The sequence below is a fragment of the Quercus lobata genome, chromosome 2 (assembly GCF_001633185.2).
Source record: "Quercus lobata isolate SW786 chromosome 2, ValleyOak3.0 Primary Assembly, whole genome shotgun sequence".
In the NCBI taxonomy this organism is placed as follows: domain Eukaryota; kingdom Viridiplantae; phylum Streptophyta; class Magnoliopsida; order Fagales; family Fagaceae; genus Quercus; species Quercus lobata.
The window spans coordinates 1,168,899-1,192,367 of record NC_044905.1 but is presented as its reverse complement, the minus strand read 5'-3'; the positions used below and the strand labels follow the sequence as shown (position 1 = coordinate 1,192,367).

The 23,469-nt window shown below is 33.4% G+C and overlaps 1 long non-coding RNA gene across 1 annotated transcript; it reads left to right on the top strand.

The window, feature by feature from the left end:
• Nucleotides 1-17,605: 17,605 nt before the first annotated feature.
• Nucleotides 17,606-22,892, top strand: LOC115970674. The gene is made up of 3 exons (XR_004087131.1): nucleotides 17,606-17,694; nucleotides 18,119-18,182; nucleotides 22,378-22,892. It is a non-coding gene; the product is annotated as an uncharacterized LOC115970674 (long non-coding RNA).
• Nucleotides 22,893-23,469: the final 577 nt, after the last annotated feature.

Below are 23,469 nucleotides of genomic sequence, written 5' to 3'. Positions count from 1 at the left end.
TACCTCATCTATATATATATATATATATATATATATATATATAACCGAAGCCGTAGAAGCTCCCACAATTTTCCACATCATCATTATTTTTAAATATCAGCATTATAAAACAAAAATTCTATTTTTAAATATCAGCATTATAAAACAAAAATTTTGATTTTAATAACTATTTCTCCCCGATACTCCTCCTTCTCCTCCCTTATAAAAACCTGATCAACTCTTTCTCCTCCCATCTTCCTCTATATCCCCAGCGCAGCACAATCCAAAACCAAATCAAAACAGTAAGCGTAAGCACAGACCCAAACCAAAAGTTTCATCAACTCTTTCTCCTCCCATCTTCCTCTATATCACAAGCGCAACACAATCCAAAACCAAATCAAAACAGTAAACGAAAGCACAGACCCAAACCAAAAGTTTCTCCCAAAAAAAAAAAAAAAAAAAAAACCCATCTCCCTCTCGTCATCTTCCTCCTTATTCCAACGACCCAAAAACTCTATTAAAACACCTCTGAAATTCCAACCACCCAAAAACACTCACTAACAGCAAAACCCATGGCCATCCATGGCTACCCACGACCCCACGGCTACCCACGGCCACCCACAACCCCACGCGGGTCTGAAGCCACCCACGACAATCTGGAGCCACCCTTACCGATCTGAAGCCCACCCACCCAAAGCCGATCTGAATCCCACCCACCCAAAGCCGATCTTGAGAAGAGAGAGGCTTCACCGTGAGTCATGAGAGGAAGAGAGTGGAGAGTGTGAGAGAAAGAGATGAGAAAAAAAAAAAAAAGAGAGAGGCTTTACCGTGAGTCGTAGCCGTGAAAGGAAGAGAGTAGAGAGTGTGAGAGAAAGAGATGAGAAAGAAGAAGAAAATAAGAAGAGAGAAGTCAGAGGAGTTTGAAGTGAGAGGAAGAGAGAAGGTAGAGAGAACGCAGAACAGGGAGAAAGAGAAACAGTGAGAGAGATGACATTTATGACACCATCACATGCCTTATTATTCACAAAACTGCCATTACAACATTTTATAAAAATATTTCTTTTAAATAAATAATCAGATAATCATTTTTAAATATTTTAACTTAATAATAACAGTAAATAAATTCTGGCATAAAAAAAAAGTAGTAAATAGATGACTTTATTTCAATTTAGGAAAAAAAAAAAAAAAAACTTATTTCAGCCCAAAAATAGTAGAAGTAATAACCATATTATTATTGTCTAAAGTCTAATTGAAATGCACAAAAAAAAATTGCATAGATAGGTGATAGCTTAAACACTTCATTCATTGTTTTTTTTTTTTTTTTTTTTTTTTTTTTTTTTTTTTTTTAATTTAAGTAATAGCTTAAATTCTTCATTCATTATTGAAATTTTTTTTCCATAATCAATAGTTTTCCCGTGCATCGCACGGGTTAACGACTAGTTCAAATAAAATTCCACTCTGGCCCTCCTCCTTTATATATATATATATATATATATATATATATATGTATATATATAAAAACTACATTCATTCCTTAACAGGTGGTCACCTTGTACACTATGGTGGAGGTGCCAATTTCTGAAGTTTTTATTTATGGCTTAAGATATGTGACTAATTAGTTGAGTCAATCCCCGTGCATTGATCCATGAACTGATGTACAGTCTTTTCTTTGGTATTAAATTGTAAAGATTAATAGCTGTAGTGTTCATTACATTGGTTGGGCTTAAAAATTAAAATTTTTGCTCATTAGTCCACATGAAGTGAACATTTGCCACATTGCGCTGTGGTACATAACTATAAGTCCAAGGGAAGTGATTTTTATGCTAACAGCAAAGCATGGCTATTCTATAAGCAATGCATGTATTTAGAAATTAATCTAACCTTTTTATATAATTTAGTATGTCAATTGGAATATATTCTTTTATTTGTAAATTTCTTTTAATACTTTTATCTCTGAAAATAAATCTAAACCATCAATAGCATAATAAATATTATGTTTGAGAAAAGATTCAAGTTTAAGACAGTATTTTTTGCAAACTATCATCATCTAGCTAGCAGAGAGAGAGAGAGGGAAAGAGGCGGAGAGCAAGAGTGAGAGAGAGAAAATGTATGAGTAAATTTTAGGGATTTAAGATTTTTGATTTGTTTTGATTTGAGATTGTTTTGTGGATAATTTTTTAGACTAGATTTGCATTTTATCCAATTGATTTTTGATTTGTCTAGAGGTTAAGGATGAGTTTTTTTGGGATAACTAATTTTGTTTAGACCAAAGAATTTTTTGGGGTACCAATGTTTACAAGGATATTCCATATTTTTTGATCTTTGGTCAGAAGGATGTATAAGATTTTTTGGAGTTTCATTTGAAACTAATTTTTTTTTTCTATTACCCCTTCTTTTTTAAAATTTTGGGGCCTCCTTTTCACTTGGGGGCCTTAGGCAATGACCTAATTGGCCTAGTGGAAGGGCCGGCCTTGGCTAGAAGTGATATTGGATAATAGTGACTGGTGATAATCAATGGCAGTTAATGGCTTTGTCGAGCAATGGTTGGAAAATGAAATAAATTGTGTAATCTATATATTTTTTTAGTGAGTTTTAACTTTTAAGCTACATACAGATGACTCTATATTTATACACAATGATAGTTGATCTAGGAAACTCTGATTACGAATCAAGGATAATTTGATATTCCCTAATTCAGGCAATAATAGAAGTTGTACGGAATCTACAGATACATTCAACATGTGTTTAAGATACAAATAAGGAAATTATAATAATAACGAAGTACAAAAATAACGGCTATTTGCTGACATAAGTAAGGTATGATTTACATTATGGCTGCTATGGCAAAGAAGACTAAGAAACCGCCATCAGTGGAAGTGTTGGAGCTGTTGGCAGCTAGACGTGAATAAAAATCCTACATCCCACTCTTATCTCAAACTTTAATTGTTAGGACTTATGGTTAAGTTGTTTCCAAGTGAATTATTCTTTTCATATTCTACCATACACTTTCATTTATTATTTAAAACGGTCAATCATGCAAGGCTTTCTAGATAATCATGCTACTTAGCTTATTTTGTTGTTTTTCCTCAAAAAAAAAAAAAAAAAAGCTTATTTTGTTGTTTATTATGAACTGAACCATCTGGTGGCAACTGGCAAATAATTTCCTTTACCGTTGAACTAACGTTTGCATAAAAAAAGCTTATAAAAAGACAAGTAAAAAAAAAAAATTAAAGTAAATTGAAAGGCATCATATTTTGTTAATATTATCATGTTTTTTTCTTTTTATATATGTAGAATTGGCCTATAATCTAGAGGTAACAGAAAAATGTGATGTTTATTGCTTTAATGTGGTAGCACTAGAAATACTGATGGGAAGACATCCAAGAGAACTCTTGACTTCATTATCATTATCATCACCATCATTATCAACTCAAAATTTGATGCTAAATGAAATATTAGACCAATGTCTCCCACCTCCAAATTAACTAGTTGCACGTGATGTTTTCCTTGTTGCTACAATTGCATTTGCATGCTTACACGCTAAACCACTGTATAGGCCAACAATGAAACGGGTGTCCCAAGTATTTCTTTCTCACAAGAAGCTAATGGTGAATCCTTTACATGCAGTTTAATTATGGTAGTTGAGGAACCAAGAAACCCATACAACTAGAGAGAGTGAAACTCAATCAGGAAGTGCTTGCTTTTCGGATTTAAACCATATTATTTGATGAACTTCTTAAGAAATTAAAAAATAAAAACCTTGTGTAATTTGTACCTATTTTTCTTTATGATTTGTGACCTGTATTTTGTAGCATTAAATTGAAGTCTTTATTAATTTGTATTTTGCAACATAAAATAGAAGTCTTCATCACTTTTCTAATGTCACACATTTAGAATTCTCATACGGAATCGTGGAGGTTGCAAAGGCTCATTCACATGCTTAATGTTTTTTTTTTTTCTTTTTTTGATAAGGACCTTATTAATGCTTGACTTAAAAGATTTACTTGTGCGAGCTATTCGTTATTGAAGATTCAAAAATAATAATACAAATTTGATGGCTAACGAATCAAAAGGGTTAATTAATAAAATATCACTTTAACTAAGGAATACTTGCCCTCCACTTCCCAAATTATGAAAATTTCCAATTGGCAATTTATTATTATTTTTTTAATAATTTTTTTCTTATAGAAGAAGTTTAGTGCATATTAATAAAAGAGGTTGTTCAAATCAGCCTGTAGCACAAAAATAATGTCTAGCAGTACATCTTCTATCCAAACTAACAAGGGTGGGGAAAGAATTGCATTTTTTTGCAAATGAATGAGCAACCTTATTACAATGCCTACATACATGAGATAAATTAAAAGCTGAAAAGTGCGAGGCAAGGAAGTGAATATCATTTGCTGCTAGTTCAAGTGCTCATCTTGTTGCCAAAGTTTCCATGACTAAACCTTCATTATTCCAAATGACAACACCTAGACCTGCACTGTTATCTTCATCAAAGATAGCTCCATCGAAATTTATTTTGTAACAAGGAGATTCAGGAGCTATCCATGAGGGTACTTGTCGAGTTGGGTGTACAAGTGCAATCGTTAGGAGGGTTGAAAATTCCAGTATTTATTCTTTTGCTTATTCCAACAATTGGCCGAGGATGATAGTTTGTTTAACCAACCAGAGATTAAATCATATTGTACTTTGCTTGAGAGTACTGAGGTTTCATATTGGAATTGTATCTAAAAAACCACCAATTTTGGGAAAGGAAGAGAGCATGAACCACGTTCTCTTGGTAATTACAGATGACCTTGTGAGAATTGATATTCTATTCATAAAAAATTTTGCAAATTAAATCAAAGATCCAATTGATGGTTAAAATTAACTGTCACGCAGAAGTTGCATGATGCATGAGACTTAGAAACTAATTTATTAATGTACTCCCTCTAGCCAAATGAAAGACAAATATAACTTTTCGAAGTGCCTTATAACTCAAATGACACATCTTGGATTTAAATTCCCACACCTCCAATTATCGAATTATAATAATAATAATAAAAAAATTGCACTTTACCCACCTGTGGTTTGACCCGTTTTTAAAGTGTCCACCTGTGGTTTAAAAGTTATCACTTAACCCACCTAGGGTGACCTCCATTAGACACCAGTTACCCATCTCTGCCATTTCCGTTAAAAAATCACCTTTACTATATAAGTCACAATAGAAACAGAATTAGAATCAACATATTGAAGAATCACTTCTCTCTCACTATCTTAGAAATCAAATCTACAAACCCAAATCGCATATTGTGACCTGAATTTTGTTCAATCAACACAATAATTGGTTCCCTCTTGATGTATATACTACCAACAATATACATCAAATCTTGCCGCCAAAAAAAAAAAAAAAACTAGTTTACGTCTCAAACCCAGATAGCAAGGGAAAACAAAAAGGAACCATTTTTTTTTTTATTGGAAGGAACCTAGAAGATTCTCCATCTTCTTTTGAAGCCATAGATAGAACAAATATGCCAAATCCTAAAAACTCATAGTTGAAAAAACTAAACCAACCTAGAAATCCATTACACTCGCAAATCCATTAACCCACAAATCCATTAAACCCAAAAAATTTGAACCCACCAACCATAAGGAAATTTAAACCAACCCAGAAAATTTGAACCCACAAATCCACTAACCCTAGAAAATTTGAATCCATCGATCCACCGTTCTCCATTGCTTCGATCTCAACCGATCTAGACAATTAGGTTGCTCTGCTGCTCACCATTGCTCCTATCTCATGAGTTGAATGCTTCCTCTTCTCACAATTTTGTTTTTCTTGTTTCTTTATTTTTGCTTCCCGTTATGGGGTTTTGGGCAGTGGCTAACAACGGTGGTGGTGTTGGAGGTGGTAGTTTGGTGAGGCTATGATTTGATGGTGTAGTGAGTTGGTTGTGGTGTTGGATTTGCTAGATTGTTGGGTTTTTTTTTTTTTAGATTTTTTTTTACTTGCAAATCTGGGTTTTTTCTAGAGAACCATGCAAAAGAAAGAGGGTTAGAGTTTTAGAGAGAGGGTTTTTTTGCTTTGTCTACCCTCTTTTGTAAAACTTTGTGCTAATTATGTATATGAAAAATGATGAAACAAATTTTATCTTGACTTGCTTTTTGATATTTTTCTTTTATGTTTTATGTGAAGAAGAAGGATGAGAGAAAAGAGAAGAGAGACATAAAATATAATGAAAAAGACACATTTACCCCTATTTTTAACGGTGAAAAGAGAGAGGTGGGTTACAGATGTCTAACGAAGGGTACCTCAAGTGGCTAAGCAACACTTTTTAAACCACAGATGGCTTAGTTAAAATCGGTCAAACCACAGGTGGATTAACTGTAATTACCCCTAAAAAAAATAAACAATGAAATTAAAAACCATAATATAACCTTATGAATTTTCCTCATGAACTAAAATACCCTATCCATTGTCTTCTGTAACTCATTTGATTTCCATAAAAAAAACTCCCTTACTCTCTTAACCCACAAGACCCGTCTTACTGTGCTTGACCCGACCCACGCTGGCAAGACCAATTGCGAAGAGCACCGAATCCAACGAGGTCATACTTGGTGAGATTTTGTGACACACCTTCATTGTTTGTTGTGCAAACCTTTCATCATTGTGGTTCGGAGGTTGACCCAAAACAAAACAAAAATAAAAAAAGAACGAAATCTTGGATTCAATTTATTGAATTTCTAAGAAATCCAATCATGCGAAGTTCCAAGCTCCTTCAATCAAAATTTAAAATAACTCTTTTAAGTTTTGAGTTGTAAATATAATTAAACAAAAAATAAAATAAAATAATCTCTATTGAAAGCCAGATTCTCAATTCCATGCAAATATTGTGTGCTTGGAGAGTTTGGCACTAAAAGCCAGACTCTCAGTTCCATCTTCCGTGTAAATCAACCATTTTAGAAGCAATTCTGGGATAAGTTCCAAACATCAGAGGCATAGTAAGTAATCATTTCATTCTTTGCTTGTGATTTCTAAAAGAATAAATAAATAAATCAATTAGAACATAGTAAATCAATGGGAGCATAGTTTTTGTAAGAAAGTGTTGAAGAATATGATGTCATTTTTGTCCCTAATGCACTTTCTAAAAGATACAACTCACACACTTGTTTATATCCATCAATTACATGGTAGACATCTTAAATGGGGGGAAAAAATCTTGCTAAAGCTTCTGGCTTTCCAAATTCATGTTCAAACAAGATCTATTCAAGAAAATATTCTTTTTGGGCCCCCCTTGGATTCACAAAGATACCAAGAAGTAATTAGAAAGTGTTCTCCTATATAAGACCTTGAGATGCTTCCAGTTGGTGACAAAAAAGATATAAGAGAAAGCTGTGTTACTCTAAGTGGTGACCAGAAGCAACAGGTTCAACTTGCCCCTGCACTCTATCAAGATGCAGATATTTATCTCTTGGATCGATGATCCGATCCATTCAGTGCTGTTGATGCACAAACTGCAACTAGTCTATTTAATGTAATGATGTCTCTTAAAGATGCAATTTGTGCTACTAATGGTGCCTTTTCTAGTAGAAATCTAACATAAATTTTTGCAGTTTATGTCTGAAGGGAAATTTCTAAGAGCTTTCACATGGCATTAGCTACTACCTTCAAGTCAAGAATTTCAAAACCTTGTCAATGCACATAATGACACTGTTAGGAATGCTATAAGCATATGGATAATAATTGTTGTATTGAGATTTAGTTAGTTAGTTAGTTACAATTCCAAGCATGTTAATCACATTTAGCACATGTTGGAATTATTAATACACATGGGGAATAATAGAACCTAGTTAGTTAGTTAGTTAGTTAGTTACAATTCCAAGCATGTTAATCACATTTAGCACATGTTGGAATTACTAATGCACATGGGGAATAATAGAACCATTAGGATGAGGCCATGTGGACCAATGAGATTAGAGCTAGTCTCCTATAAATACATGATTGTAATCCAATATGAGGAATGAATGAAGAATAAACCAATTTGTTAGTGCATTTCTCTCTCTTAATCTCTCTCTTTCTCTATGGAGGGTGACTACCTCGAATTAAGTCAATTTCCCTACAATTCCCATCCATTCCCTTATAATTCCCATCAATCTCCATTAGGAACCACCGGGTTCCTAACAGACACTGTTGGTTTCCAGAAACATGCCAAGTATGCTTCTTTCCAACAGTCCAAAACCTTTACATGGGAAATTTTGAAAACTTGTGAGGAGCAATTAATATTGACTTCATATCAATTGATTAAGCAAGAAGAAAGGGAAACAGGAAACACTAGTCTACAACCTTACATACTGTGTCTGAGTCAGAGCAAGGGCTTCTTGTCTCTTTTAGGCAGCTATATCCCACTTCATATTCTTAGCTATGCAGTTGATACAAAACCATCGGTTTGCTGCTGAAATTGAGGATTCTAATGTAAGCAGATTCATTGCACTTTACTCCGGGATTGGGTCTATCCTGGTTTTATTTTTACTCCAAAGAGCCTTTTCAGTTGTTGGTTTAGGTTTTGGGGCATCACTATCTAATTTTCCTACACTTTTGAGCTCTATTATCAGGGCACTGATGTATTTTTATGATGCAACAACACCTTTGTGATGGATACTCAACCGGGTAAGAGTTTCAAAAGCAATTGTTGCCACGCTTCATAAGAACTCACAAACTTACCTTTTAGTTTTTACTGATGCACAAAATGTTATAAATTGTCATCAAGGAATGAATATTTTCCTAAATCTAGCTCCTAAATCTGATGTATCACCTTCTTTGATATCCATTTGTCCATAATTTTGGGTTTTAAACAGAACTCCAGTGACTAATAGATCTAGTAAAAGCAACGATTCAACCAGGAATAAATCTATGCAGTCTTTTACAATTATGGTAGCTTAAGGGAAGGCAAGTGCTATTGAGTAAAGCATGCAAACATAGCCTATTAATTTCATTCAAAGAGAAAGTTATATCTCCGTATGTTATGGGAGAAAGCCATGAACTCCCCCTTAACCAACCTGACATAGATGTAGTGACAAACAAACAAACAACACATTGAATACCATTTCCCAAAAAATTAGATATGCTTCGAGTTAAACGAATCAAACAATCAGATAAACAGCCAATTGAATATAGAGACACAAATAATTTTGATTATATTAAAATTTGCAATGTTATATTATATTATATGCTGGAATAAAACCAGAAAACAGAACGTCACTACAATAAAATAAGATCCAACAGACCCAAGCACAAAGCTTAAGCTGATCATGAATTTATTTAGAGGGAAGTGGAGTAGACATCGTTGAAGGTGTAACGGTGTATTTGCCGACGCCAAAGGGCACATAGCGTTGAGAATTGGGGCCAACTAGTCTACAAGTAACGGGCCAAGATGCAAGAGTAGGATACAACTGCTCGTATACTGCACCTTCAAATGTTGTGGTCAGCAGCACCGCTGGGCTTGACCTCGATTTGAAAATAATATTTCGTTCCTATACCACGGACTGTTTGTAGCTTCACAAGTCTCACAAATTCAAAATTTGTATCCTACAACAATTGTACAAAATCAAAGATTTAAGAAGAGATCCAAATAAAGCATATATAGATGATGGATATTAAGAAGAAGAAGAAGAAATAAACGATCTAACATCGACTGTGCATGGCAGGTAAATTCATTTCTTTTCTGCTCAGAAAGCTGAGGAAAAAGCAAATTATTATTTCATAAAAAAAAAAAAAAAAAGTCATAAAAAAAAAAAAGGCATACACTCACAACTCGCAATGTAGTAGCACAGCAGTACATACCTCCGTGGCGAAGGTCCATTTTGGCAGATTGGGAAGTGTAATATGCAAGTCGGGGAAGCCAAAGTCACTATAGTTAACGGTAGGTAGCTTCACTGGTTCAGTTGGAGCATCAGGAAAGACTTGGTAGAAGAATGGAAACTTTACGATCTCATAGTCCTCATACTCCACATCTCCCATGATTCCTAACAAGGGAGAGGGGTTAAATAAAGTTTGTATTCCACATCCACATCCACACACACTAACAATAATAATAACAATAACAATAACAATAACAACAACGAGAAAGAGAGAGACAAACGTACCTGAGAGTCTGAGACCGAGAGAGAGATGTGTCGAATTCTTGAATGAGAGAGAAAGCGAGCGAAAGAGAGAAAGTGAGAGAATGAGAGAAAAAGAGCCCTAAAAGCCTAATATATAACGTCGGTTGGCTAGCTTATGGCAAAGTACAGTTTTACCCAAGCATTTTTACACGTATATGCTAGAATTTTTACTTTTTATGCATACCAAGGCCCATTTATTCACTTATGCTTCCTTTTCTTGGGCCTCTTCCAAAACTAATTACCTCATTCAAATATATTGGACTCAAATTCCACTCTAGTAATTGGGCCATGGCCCTCTTCCTTTATATATATATATATATATATATATATATAAACAACTTTCATTCCTTAACAAGTGGTCACCTTGTACACTATGGTGGAGGTGCCAATTTTGCAGATATATAAGCAACATAATCTCACCATTTCCAAGATAGCATCAGGGAATAGCGTTACCCTGTCTTGCCATAAGGACAAGCTCCTTAATGGTGCTGCCAATGATGAAATATCGTCCAATGCGTTAGCCCCATGCAGAAATATCGTCCAATGCGTTAGCCCCATGCAGAAATATCGTCCAATGCTATTATGAATTTGAAATCAAGTGTTAAGTCAGAGAAGATTCACACAATAAAGCAACATTAAAATTAAACCCCCATAAGCAACAAAACGTATGTAACATTTCTTAGCCTTCCACATATAGTCTTGGAGAAACTATTACTGCAATCAATGAAATGCACTATTTGATAAACATTGGACTTAGAATGATGATTTTTTTTTTCATACCTAAACAGTCCCAATCATCCACCTGATCTTTTTTCAAGGTCTTTGTAAGATCATATAACTCAAAATGATGTAAAAACAAATTGATTATTTTATTGAAAATTAAATATCCACCGAGTACACTCAAGTTTGATGAGGGAATAAACTGTAGGGAGTCTCACCCCAGCAACAATCCCTAGCTGCTTACAGCTCTCACCAAACTCTTCTTTTATTAGTTCCTCACACTGTAGATCGAGATCCTATTTCACATTAACAAAAAGTTACATCAATAATGCCATAAAGAATCCACATCCTATATTCTACGATTATTGGGAAAATGACTAAAAAGGGTACAAAGAGCCCAGGGTGATACTTGCTGGTCTTGTAGCTTTGCCTTGTTCCATCAATACAAAGAAAGAAATGATCACCTCTTTGACCTGCATGATCATAAATGAGGGGCTGTAAGAATATGAAAATGTGTAATTGCATATAAGATATTCCTCAATCAGGACTAATGCTCAAATAAAGAGATTCAAGATATAAAAATGAGCATACAATAGTATCATGTAGCGATAGCAAGTCCCATTATAATGGCATCAATCTGTCTAACCTTGTTAGTTATGTCAAATATGAAATTAGTTCCTGCTCATCATATGCAAATCAACACTCAAAAATCAAAGCCTGAATTCATGTAAGTTCAGTCAACTAATTCCAAATATTTATCTCAATTACCATGATATACATTTTTCAAGTTCCCCCAGACATTCTTTGTTTCCCTCAATGAATTGATACTTTTTTTCAGGAATTTACTGCAATTAATCAGACTCTCTACTAACTATATAAAAAGAGCAAATGCCTCTATGTACAGTAAATTTCATTTAGTCAATTTTTGTCGGCTTGTTGAGGCCTAAACGACACATTCTATGGACTAGGAGTGTGCAGCCAACCTGCTAAAACTGACTTGACCCAACCCAACCCACTAGGTTGGGTCGGTTTTTAGGGCTTGGTGGGTTGGGTTGGGTTACAAAAAAAAATTTGGATAGCAGGTCTGGTTGGGTTTGAGTCAAAAAATCTCCTAACCTGACCTAACCCGACCAATGGGAACTCAGCCCTTTTCACATCAAAAAAAAAAAAAAAAACAAAACGTTCTGGAGCTCTCTCCATGTCTCTTCTCTCTTTTTTATTTTAGGAACTTCTCTCTCTTTCTCTTTTCTCTCTCTGTAACAAATCGGCTTTGGCTGAAATCAAATTTCTATGGGAGATAGTGAGGGAAGAAAGACTGACTAATCATTTTCGCAGTAAGTATCTCTTCTTTTTCTTTTATTTCTCCATTTCTTCAAAAAAAAAAAAAATCTTAAGATCTGTGTTTGTATTTGTTTCCTTGTGGGTTACAATCCTTGATTGTTTGCTAATTTGGGTCTTTTAGGTTTATGGTATTATGGGTATTTTGGGTGTCTTTGGCTTTTTTTTCTTCTTAACTTTTACTTGGGTTTCTAATTTTTTAGGTTAGAAGAGATTGAAAGAGGAATAGAGAAACAGATAATAAAGAAAGGGGGATTTGGTTCCATTTTTTTGTATTTTTGGCTAACACAAGACAAGTAACATCCGTCTCTCTCTCTCTAAAATTTCCAGTTTAATTTGGTTCATTTTTGTTCGTTTTTGCCTAATCTCATGCCATTCTCTCTATTTTTACGAATATATAATCTCTCTCTCTCTTTTAGGTTTAAATAAATTTTTTGGGTGCTAATTAGTTACATTGGATTTGTAGCCACCAAGTTGAGCTATGCGATTCAAAAGTAGGGACTGATCTTTTGGATATCAGTAAGGTATGCTTTTGAATTTTGGCAAAAGTTTATTTATTTTTTTTTTTTTGTGTGTAAATATTTAATACATTGATTCGAGGTATAACATGGGTGATTTGTATTCAAATTAAATAGTGGGTGAAGAAAGTTTTTTTTTTTTTAGTAATGGATCAAGATGAGGTTAAGGTACTGAGTCAGTTTGGTTCGAGATAAGTTAAAATCTTATAAGTTTGGGTAATAGAGTGGTGTTTTACCTTTCTTTCTTTTTTTCTTTTTTTCTTTTTTTGTGAAATCAGAAGAAAGGGATATTATGTGTGGCTGTGATGAAAATACACATGATATACTTATAATACTTCCCGTCAATAAATTACAACTGAAAATTTAAAAGAGCAATGAAATCCAAGAAAGAATTTATAATGCATGAGGACTAATATTCAGGTTCATAATCTTAGTTTCAATTTTTTTTCATTTAAATTTGGAGTTCAAGTAAGGTTCATATACAGCCACCTCAAGCATGATAAGACTTAACATCACAATACTTGTATTCCCTTCATTATTATCTTCATTAGAATAAATATTCAAACTTGGAATTATATACAACAATTTGTAAGCAAGCAGTTAATACTATAACAGAGCATTGGAGACATAAACTCAAGCTTGGATCTTTGAGTTTCTTGGCCTTTTGTTCATTGAAGATTAAGTTCCTGTCTCTACTAGAGTTTATTTATGCTCATAAGATTTTTGCAATTTTCCTTTTCCTTTTCTTATGTGTGGGGCTCTTCTTGCTCATTAACCATTTAGCCAAGTCTTTAGGGGCTGTTTGGATGGATTATTTCCGTAACTTAATTCTCAGTTTCCATAACTCATAACTCAAAAATGGTGGGACTCATAGCAAAAAGGTTGTTTGGGAAGTCCATAACTCTATTTCCATTACTCAATTTTTTGATTTTTGAGTTATGAGTTATGGAAACTGAAAACACATTTTGGCTATTTTCAGTTTCTATAAGTCATAACTCAATGGCAATATTGTAATTAAACAAACATAGGGGACCCACAAACAGTACTTAGTCGCACCTTTTGACCACCTTTTGACTTTTTTTTTTCCTTTCTTCTCCTGGGTTGGCTGTTTGGTTCTTTTTTTTTTTCTTCTTCTTCTTCTTTTACTAGTTCGGTCTTTTCTGGGTTTTTTTTATTTTATTTTATTTTATGTTATTTTTTTATATTAGGTTCAATGAGTTTGGGTACTGGAAAAAAAAAAGGTTGCACCGGGTGACAGGTATAGGGCCCACAAATAGTGTGAAAAATATTGAGTGATAGAAAGTGAGTGATGGTGCCAAACAAACATGGTATTTTAGAGGTATTTTAGAGTGATGAGTGATGAGTGATGAGTGACGGAAATTGAGTGACCAAAAAAAAGCATCCAAACATGGGCTTATTTTCCCCATTTCTTTGTTCCTTCCCATAAAAACACACGTACACACTATTTGCAAAATTTAGTGATTTATAGTATATATGTTGTAAAATATTTTTGTATACATGTTGTAATTATATGTTTCAGAAAATTGATTGATTAGATTAATCTATTTTTAAATCATGTTATTGCATCATGAATTCTATACTATTGATGAGAATATATATTTTTATATATGAAAAATGTTTTCTATGGTACAATAAATTCATATAAAACTCAATTTGGTTGCTAAAGAACCCATCAGGTCTTACTAATATAGTTGTGTGCTTTAACATTTTGACTCGTAGATAGGACAAGAGGGTACTGGATGGCTATTTGATATATAATAGCATTTTGGTGCTAAGATTTGGGAGTGAGTTTTTTGGGCTTTTTTCACTTTTCACTTGGGAGTATTGGCAGAGTATATGCTTCCCATGATTTTGTTGTCATACCATATGCTTTAGCTAATTTAATTGGAGATATTTTTATATTCTTTTATATAGTTGTTGATGAACCAAATGTGAATATTTATAAAGTTGTTGGGAATCAGCTTTGGCAAGTGGATTTACTTGTGATGAGGTTTATAGTCTATTGTTGGAGAGTAATGCATAAGGTTGTTATTTATATTGGCGATCTATTTACCCTTTAGAAAGTATTAGAATTGGAAGTTACTAGGTGTTTCTTCTATAATTTAAATCAAACTGGTGGCGTCTAATAGGTTCTAAGCCTTGAACTTAGTTCACAATGTTTATCAAAGTGCTATTATTTATGAATTAGCTATATATATATATATATATATTTCATCCTGACTTGAAAGTTGATTGTGCTAAGAATATTATGACACTCACCTATAGAAGAATGAGAAGGTTATGATGATACAGAAGAGTTGAATTTTGGGATGGTTTGATTGCGTTGTGATAAGGACATTGGTCAAAGGTCAAGTTTTTGGTGGTTTGAGAGGAGGACTTGGGTTTTGTGTTTTCGATTATAGCTTGCTTTCTTGCTTTGTTGGTTGGTTGTAGGTTTGAGACCTTTGTGGGATAGGCCTCGGTTATGGGCAATGATGTTAGTTTTGGAAAATTTGTATTTAATTTTTTTGTTGTTTAATGTTTTCACTTGTTTATTCATTAGTAGTTTTAGATAAAAGTTGTAAATTTAAGTCTAGAAGTGTAAGTTTGATTGATAACTAATGGTTCAATCATGTAATGTTGCACATACAAGAACTACATAAAATGTTTTGCATTTTGGTGAATCTTAGATGGCTTTAGGGAACTATAAAGGATTACAATACATAATTGTGTGATTTGAATATATTTAGCACCAAGTGATTTTTGGTAGAATATAATCCTCTAATAGACCAACTAACACTAGTTACTAGATTAAATATCAGTACAGTTATTGGCACTCTTCTATACAGTACTCACTTTTTAATTTAATCTGATATCATATCACTCTGACATTATCAACTTAATCTTCCACAACGTACGAGCAAACTATATTTCTGTCATCAAATATTCAAATGTTACCAAGATAGCAAAATATTTTCACAAAATAGATGCATCAAACAGGAAATACAAATGCAATTTCATGAGGAAATTTAACACAATCAGTCAGATGCATATAAATTTGCATCATATCTGCAAGTAGTCATGAGAAAATTTCACTTACAAAGTAGTAATCTTGCATGCTCAATTCTGAAAAATAAATTCTTGAATTTATGAGAGTGTTTGGTACATGTATTTAAAAACTAAAAATATGTGTGGAAATACGTATGGGTGAAACGTGTGTGGAAATACATGTAATATTGTTTAAAAACTGAAAACATGTGTTTGTGTGGGGTGTACCAAACGGGGCTGCACCCCTCTTTGTACTCTCATCTCCTCCTTTGAGTGATGTCACAGGGATTGCTTTCTTTTGATACTACTTTCTACATAGCCTAGCAGAAAATTTTAACTTTTTCAAATAATGGATACAACAATTATTTAAATTTATAACTTCAAACTACAAGAAACCATTGTCCATTGTGCCTTAAAGTTGCATGGACACAGGTACGGATACAGAAGTATGACAATTTTTGAAAAATAAGAGTACAACATAGCATGAGTACAGTAATTAAATAATAAATTAAATTTATATTTAGACATTTTTAAATATTTTTAGACATAAAATACATTTATATCTAGAATTTAAATTATGTAAGAACTACAAATAAGTAAACTAACACCCAAAGTAGTACAATAATACACGACTCATTGTCAAAAAATTAAATGACAGAGACTACTGTACAAAGATTTACTTATTATATTAGCATGTTTTATTATTATTTTTTATATAATACTTTCAAGTAAATAAGGGTCTATTTGGTAATGTTATTCTAATAACGTTGTTTGTATTTTTTAAAAATATATATAGATAAAAAAATGTACAAAAATATATATAATGTTATTTAAAAATTAAAACAATGTGGTTAAACGTACGTACTAAACAGGCCTAAGTCTTTGAAGATATCGTGTTTGTTTGGATAGCACTTAAAGTGCTGCGTCTGCGTTTTCTCTCTCTTTTTTTTTTTTTTTTTTTTTTTTTTTTTTTTTTTTTTTTTTTTTTTTTTCTATTCAGCCACAACTGTTGACCCGGTCTTTTGTGAACAGTGCACGGGTCCCACAAACTCCACTTTTTATCAACTTTTTCATTAAAAATGGGTCTCACAGCACTATTCACACATTTAAAATTTATTTTGCTACAGTGTTTTCAGTTTTCAATTTTCAGTTTCAGCAAAATAAGTTCTATCCAAACAGACCCATCATATCAAAAAAGAGAATGTTAACCAACACCCGCCGAGAAGACAAAAAAATTGTCAAAGAAAGACAAAAATTGTATCAGAAAAAGGAAAAAAATTTTGTGTTAACACAACCCTAAAAAATGTCTAAAATTCACAACGCATGTGATCTAAGGTCTCACTGAGCAGTCAGCCGTAGATTTAATCTAATGGCTCAAATCATTGACACCTCACCAAAAATTAAAAGACTATTTTACCCTTTAAAAAATTTCACCCGCCCACTGTTTCAGTTTCAGCCCTAACCTACCTTCTTCAGTCAGAAAAAAAGTTCAGCCCTAACTTTTCATAAACTCAAATTCTCTCTCTCCCCTGCGCAGCCGCCTCTCCTTCAACCCATTCTCTGCCTCTCCTTCAATCCATTGTCACAGCAGCCCGGTACCAGTCCACACAAGGCCAAGCTTCTCTCCTTTCCATCACTGTTGCTTCGATGAACCAATTCTTTGAATCTCCATTGCTTCGAGAACCCAGTAGAGTTACTATTCTTCCAAAGCTCCGGCGAAGCTTCAAGCTCGTCCGATTCTGACGCCGACGAAGAAGACCCATCTCGCTCTTCAACAAAAAAACTTCCTCCCTCTTTCTCGTGTGTGAAGCTGTCCCAAGTCCCAACTCTCATGGAGTGAAGGTCTCTCTGAAGCAACGAAGCTACTGGCCGGATCGGTGGTTCCGACGGTACTTGGCCATTATCTCGTCGGAAAATCCCCAAAATCCCCTTTGTCCTCCTCTTTCTGGTACCCCTTTTCCCTCTTTCACTTCCTATATATTTGTGTGCGTGTTTGTTATGTAAAAGATTTTTTTTTTTTTTTTGAGAGTCGATATGTATAAGATAATTTAATGGTAGTGAAGAAGAATTTCAAATAGGCAATGAAGTTTTTGGAATCTAATTAAGTGGAATCGTTAATTTTTGAAGTGTCCCATATGATAAAAATTGCTCTATTTTCATTTTCTTTGTCCTACCTAACAATACAGAGTGTCAGTAGTGGTTGGCCATTCGAGTTTTATGCTAAAAATTCAATTTTTGCTTCAAGAAAACTAAACATAGAAAAATCTGGGCTTTTGTTGTAAATTTGATAACTTTTCGTAAAATGAAGCTTAATTGCTTTAAACTTGAAGGTTAATTTCTTTAATCTTAATTGCTTAATTGCTGTGATGTAGGAATGGAAGATGTTCTGGCGAGCTATCTTTTTGGGAAGAAGAAGACAACAGAAGTTGCTCACTTGTAAGTACTTAAAGACTGGAATCCTTGAAATATTGATTTTATATAGTTGTATATTTGGTTTGCCATTTTGATTCTTTACAAAGATTTTAAACCTTGCTAATTCGGATTAAGATGTAGTTGATTAGAAGGAAATAGAAAAAATCGCTTCACCACCTCTTTTGCACTGAGCCTTTTGTTTTTGGTACCTCTTGAGCAATTTTAGGAGGTTTTTCCTCTTTGACATTAGCTAGAAATTCTGTTGCTTGGTCATGAGGTATTCTAAAAAATGTTTTTCTTTTTTGTCCTTCTAAGTTTACTTAAGTACATGTTCTTTTTCCCTAAATTTGGATTGATTATCCAGCTGTGTATTATTCTAGTGGGATAATATATTTGGCATGTTGTAGTTCATTTTATACATGCATACTATGGCTCTTGAAAGGTGAACTTGTGAGGAAACTTTTTATTGTCTTGAATTGTCACCAGTCATGCTTTACAAGTTTTGCCCAAATGTTAAGCAATAAATTACAGATTTTTATATGTTTGTTAGTGCATGTCCAAAATATTTTGGGTTTTTGATTCGAAATAATCTTCCAAAATTGGGTGATTCTGTTTTTCTTCTAATAAAACATCAAGTATTTCTAGATGAACTTTGGTTCTACTTGGACATTTCTATGTTATTGAGATATGGTTCTGATTTGTACAATAAAGCAAGAATTGCAACTAATTTGTTAGGCATAGTTGATCATATGAATAGCGTAGTTTGTTTTATGTTTTCATTTATTGAGGCTGAAATGTTATATGGAGTAATGACCGTATGTCCCTTGTTTTCTTGTTAATATGAAAAAAATTTAGCCTTTACTGGCCAAAAGTTTAATGTATCTTTTGAGAACAGCTTTTGAAACATTCCATGATCAATTGAAGCACCATGTATCTTGAAGTCAACCTAGGCTAATGCAGCATGGATAAGACTATCTTGTAATTCATCAGCCAAATACCCACAAAAAAAAGACCATGTGCCAAAAGTGAAACTTAAAATATATGACTTCCTAACAAACTCTATTTCTATCAATTAAGGACTTTTTCCTTAACAACCCCACATGCAATTACATCAATAACTAGATTAACGTTTTTCTTACCAGTTTTTGGGTGAAGTGCATCACATCTTCTGTATAATCTTCCGAAACCTTTTCTCCCCAGTTATTTTTAATCCACCAAAATTTTTTCTGGAGTAATTCCAAAGCCTAAAATTGTCACCGCTTGTTCAATAAAATCTTCATCTTTAGCAGTAGCTCATGATTGTATTTTCCTAAGTCTGAATTGTGTAGTCTACATCTTCAGCATCAATTCCTCATTCTCTACATTTATCACTGTTGGAGATATGCTACTTAACATCTTCAGCATTAATTCCTCATTCTCTACATTCATCACTGTCTAGTCTTGAAGATATGCCACTGTCATCCCATGAAAGATTAGAATTAACATATTATGGCATCAAATCTCATATTTTTATTGTTATTTACATATATCTTCATTACAAAGAAAGAAAAAAAAAACTTACAGAATATCGTGGATTAAAAAAGATTTTTCCAAACCCCTTAGATTTGCATTCAAATTCTATTACTACTCCATATATCATCATCCAGTGAAATACTTAAAAAATGGGCACCTCATAGTCCCCCTTCCAATTGTGTGCTTCATCTTGAAGAAGATTCCTAGCAAGAAGATGATGCACGCACTTGGAAGGGGACTATGAGGTGCCCATTCTTGAAGTATTTCGCTGGATGATGATATATGGAGTAGCAAAAGAATCTGAGTGCAAATTTGAGGGGTTTTGCAAAAGTCTTTCTTAATGTACAATATTTTGTAAGATTTTTCTTCTTCTTTGTAATGAAAATATATGTAAATAACAATAAAAATATGAGATTTGATGCCATAATGTGTTAATTCTAATCTTTCATGGGATGACAGTGGCATATCTCCAAGACTACACAGTGATAAATGTAGAGAGTGAGGAATTAATGCTGCAGATGTTAAGTAGCATATCTTCAAGACTACATAGTGATAGATGTAGAGAATGAGAAATTAATGCTGATGATGTAGACTACACAATTCAAATATTTGTAGACTTAGGAAAATACAATCATGATGAAAATTCCGTCTATGAAGCTATTGCTAAAGATGAAGATTTTGTTGCACAAGTGGTGGCAATTTCAGGCTTTGGAATTACTCCAATAACAAAGAAAAAATTTTGGTGGATTAAAAATAATTGGGGAGACAAAGGTTTCGGAAGATTATACAATGATGCACTTCACCAAAAAACTGGTTAGAAAAACCTTAATCTAGTTACTGACAAATTGCATGTGGGGTTGTTAAGGGGAAAGTATTTAATTGATAGAAATAGAGTTTGTTAGGAAGACATTGTCACATATATTTTAAGTTTCACTTTTGGCACATCGACCCACTTCGTCGAACTCCCAAGCCGCAGATCCACGCCTCCAACCCGACTCGCCTTTAGGTGAGTTGTCTCTGTCTTCTTCATCTACATGCTTGGGATTTTTGATTTGGGTGATTGGAATGATAAATTTATAATATTTGTTGAATCTAATGATAAATCGTTGAGGATTGGAATGTATTGGGAATTTTCTGTTTGCAGGAATTTATGTTTTTGTTTTTAAATGTTAGTTTGGGAATTTTCTGTGTGCAGGAAAGACTACAATTTTTTTGTTTCTGTTTTTGCTTCTTACTGATTTTCTGTTTGTTTATTTTATTGATGTGTATCACTGTTAGTGTGGAGGTGTTGTTTTAGATAGAGCTCAGAGGCATAATCTTGCCTTAAGATACATGACATTTATAGGATTCTAGCAATGCACAAGATAGTGATATTTTGAGGATACAGATGCATTGATTGAGGGGAATATGGGTTGAGATTTACATAGATGCGTATTTTTTTAGTGGAGGATAGGACAGATTAGTACACTTAATTGTGTGAAAAGGGTCATGGCATGGAATGTGGTTTTTGATTTGTAGTGGTATAGGGTTCTGTTATATCAAACACATGCTTCAATGTGACTGTATGTAATAATGCTACTCCCAATATGTATGTCGTTTAGACCTTTTGCCTCATTATGGGGTTAGAGTGGCGTGAAAGCTTTAATATTGTTGCAGAAGACAACTACTAGTTAATGCTACTAGATGTCTATATTGAGAGATAAAGCTAGAGTAACAGTAACATGTGCTGGGGAATGTATTCATTAGGCTGAAGAGTCAGACAGACAGCAATATGTGCCAATGCCAAGGAACTAGATGAGTTTGTGATAAGATAAAACTAAATGCTATTTAACAATGAAATTAAAAGAATGAAAATCGAAGTTCGGAGAAGAAATCATAAAGAAATGTAATTGAACTAGATCTGAAACTGATTTGATTTTGTTGACCTGTGTGTTTTAGTTTAATTCAGTTTTCTTTACATTTTTTATGAACCTCTCAATCGATTGAATCAAAACGTTTGTAATACTCATCTTCAGTAAAATAAGATAGATCCTCCCTGGAATTCTCTGTATAACTCTACATTCGAAGTAAGAATTTGGTTTTTGGCCAAGTTAATGAGCAACAGAAGAGTGGCCAACTTTTATAAATTGTGAGTGAGGATTTTTTTTTCCTTTCATAGTTCATACATGTATTGAAATCTTAAAAAAAGATTTCTCCATTGGTGAATAGGAATATATACATTATATCAAATCTCATCTAATATTTATATCTAATCATATGAAGAATCCATTTCTAAAACCAGAGATGGATAAGGTTTTAATTAAGTGGAAAAAAAAAAAAATCCTTGAAGAGTCTATTGGGGATGGTTCATTTGTTGAATTGGCAGTGAAGTGATAAATATTTAGTGTTGAAATATCTTAATAAGATATTGGTAAAGGTGTAAAGATCTTAATATTATCCAAGTGTTTTCTGAACCGCATATAATCTTTTGCTTATTCTCAGAATTTGAAAATGAGAGACATTCACATGTCATGGATATCTGTTGTCTTCTGCCTACTCAAAGTTATTAACAGTTTATTCTCATCCAACTTATTCTTGACAATTTTTATTCCTAATCATTAAGGACATGTAATTTATTTTCTTGCTCTCACCCTAACATATTCGGATGGAGCTGATCAACTAAGGCTCTTTGAAGTATTCACACTTTTATTCTTGGTTGCTTTAACAGAGAGGACCATGAGGATCTTTCAGTAAAGGTGAAGTCAAGGCTCAAGGTGTCTCTCCGAAGCCTGCTAAAACCCTGGTTGCTTGGGGAGATAGCTATGACATGGGATTTTTGTGTTAGAGCAGTTATCTCTGAGCATGCCCGGCAGAATGGTGGAGGGAACTTCAGCTCGAAATTCGGAACTTGGGAGAACTCTCTCAGTGCTGCTTGAATCATTTGCATATAATCTATTTGTACAATTACTCTCGATAGGCACTGAGGCAGGTTCAGCCAGAGTTGATGAAATTAAGTATTGTCTGCTAATTGTATCAGTTGGGATGCTTGTAAAGATTTGTTTATATGTTGATTTATTATTGTTTTTGTAATATAGTTAGCATCTTGGTGTATATACTTGTATAGAATGCTTTGATTTAAGCTTAAAATAGAAAGCAAAGTACTTAAGGTATGCTGACCAAAGCTGTGTAATTCTGGAATATTGATCTGAAACTTATGAAAACCAACCTGGTCTCACTTGTATACTCCTACAAGGCTTTTGTAGAATAGTTTCAGGGTTGAAACTTGAAATTACAGTGGTATTTGATGGTGGAGCTATACATCTCTAAGAATTGAAGTCAATAATCGAGCAAAATTGTGCAACTTGAGTTGAGCCGTAGGAAGGCAAGTCCAATTGAAACTTGAAATCATGCATCTCTAGTTGGACCTTATTGAACATTTATGGCAATTGTAAGGCGAGTTGGAACTTTCTTTTTTATATGTGGAGAAGCATGAGTCATAGGAACTTGTGCAAGTGTGAGTTTAATTGTACTTTGGTTTATGTATGTGAGTAATCTATGAACTACATTGTTCTAACTATAATATGTGTTCTATTTTATATGATTTTTTATAAAGTTTTTCCATTTCATAGTTCACATTGTTCTAGGATTGCTTCTGGACAATTGAGGTTGATAAATTTGTATATATAAAATTTGGTTTAAAAAAAAATAATGTTGTTATATTAGACAATAATATGCTATCATAATGATTGAGAATATTTTTTTAGTCAAAAGATAAATTTGTATGTATATAATTTGGGGTTAAAACAAAATATTGTTGTTA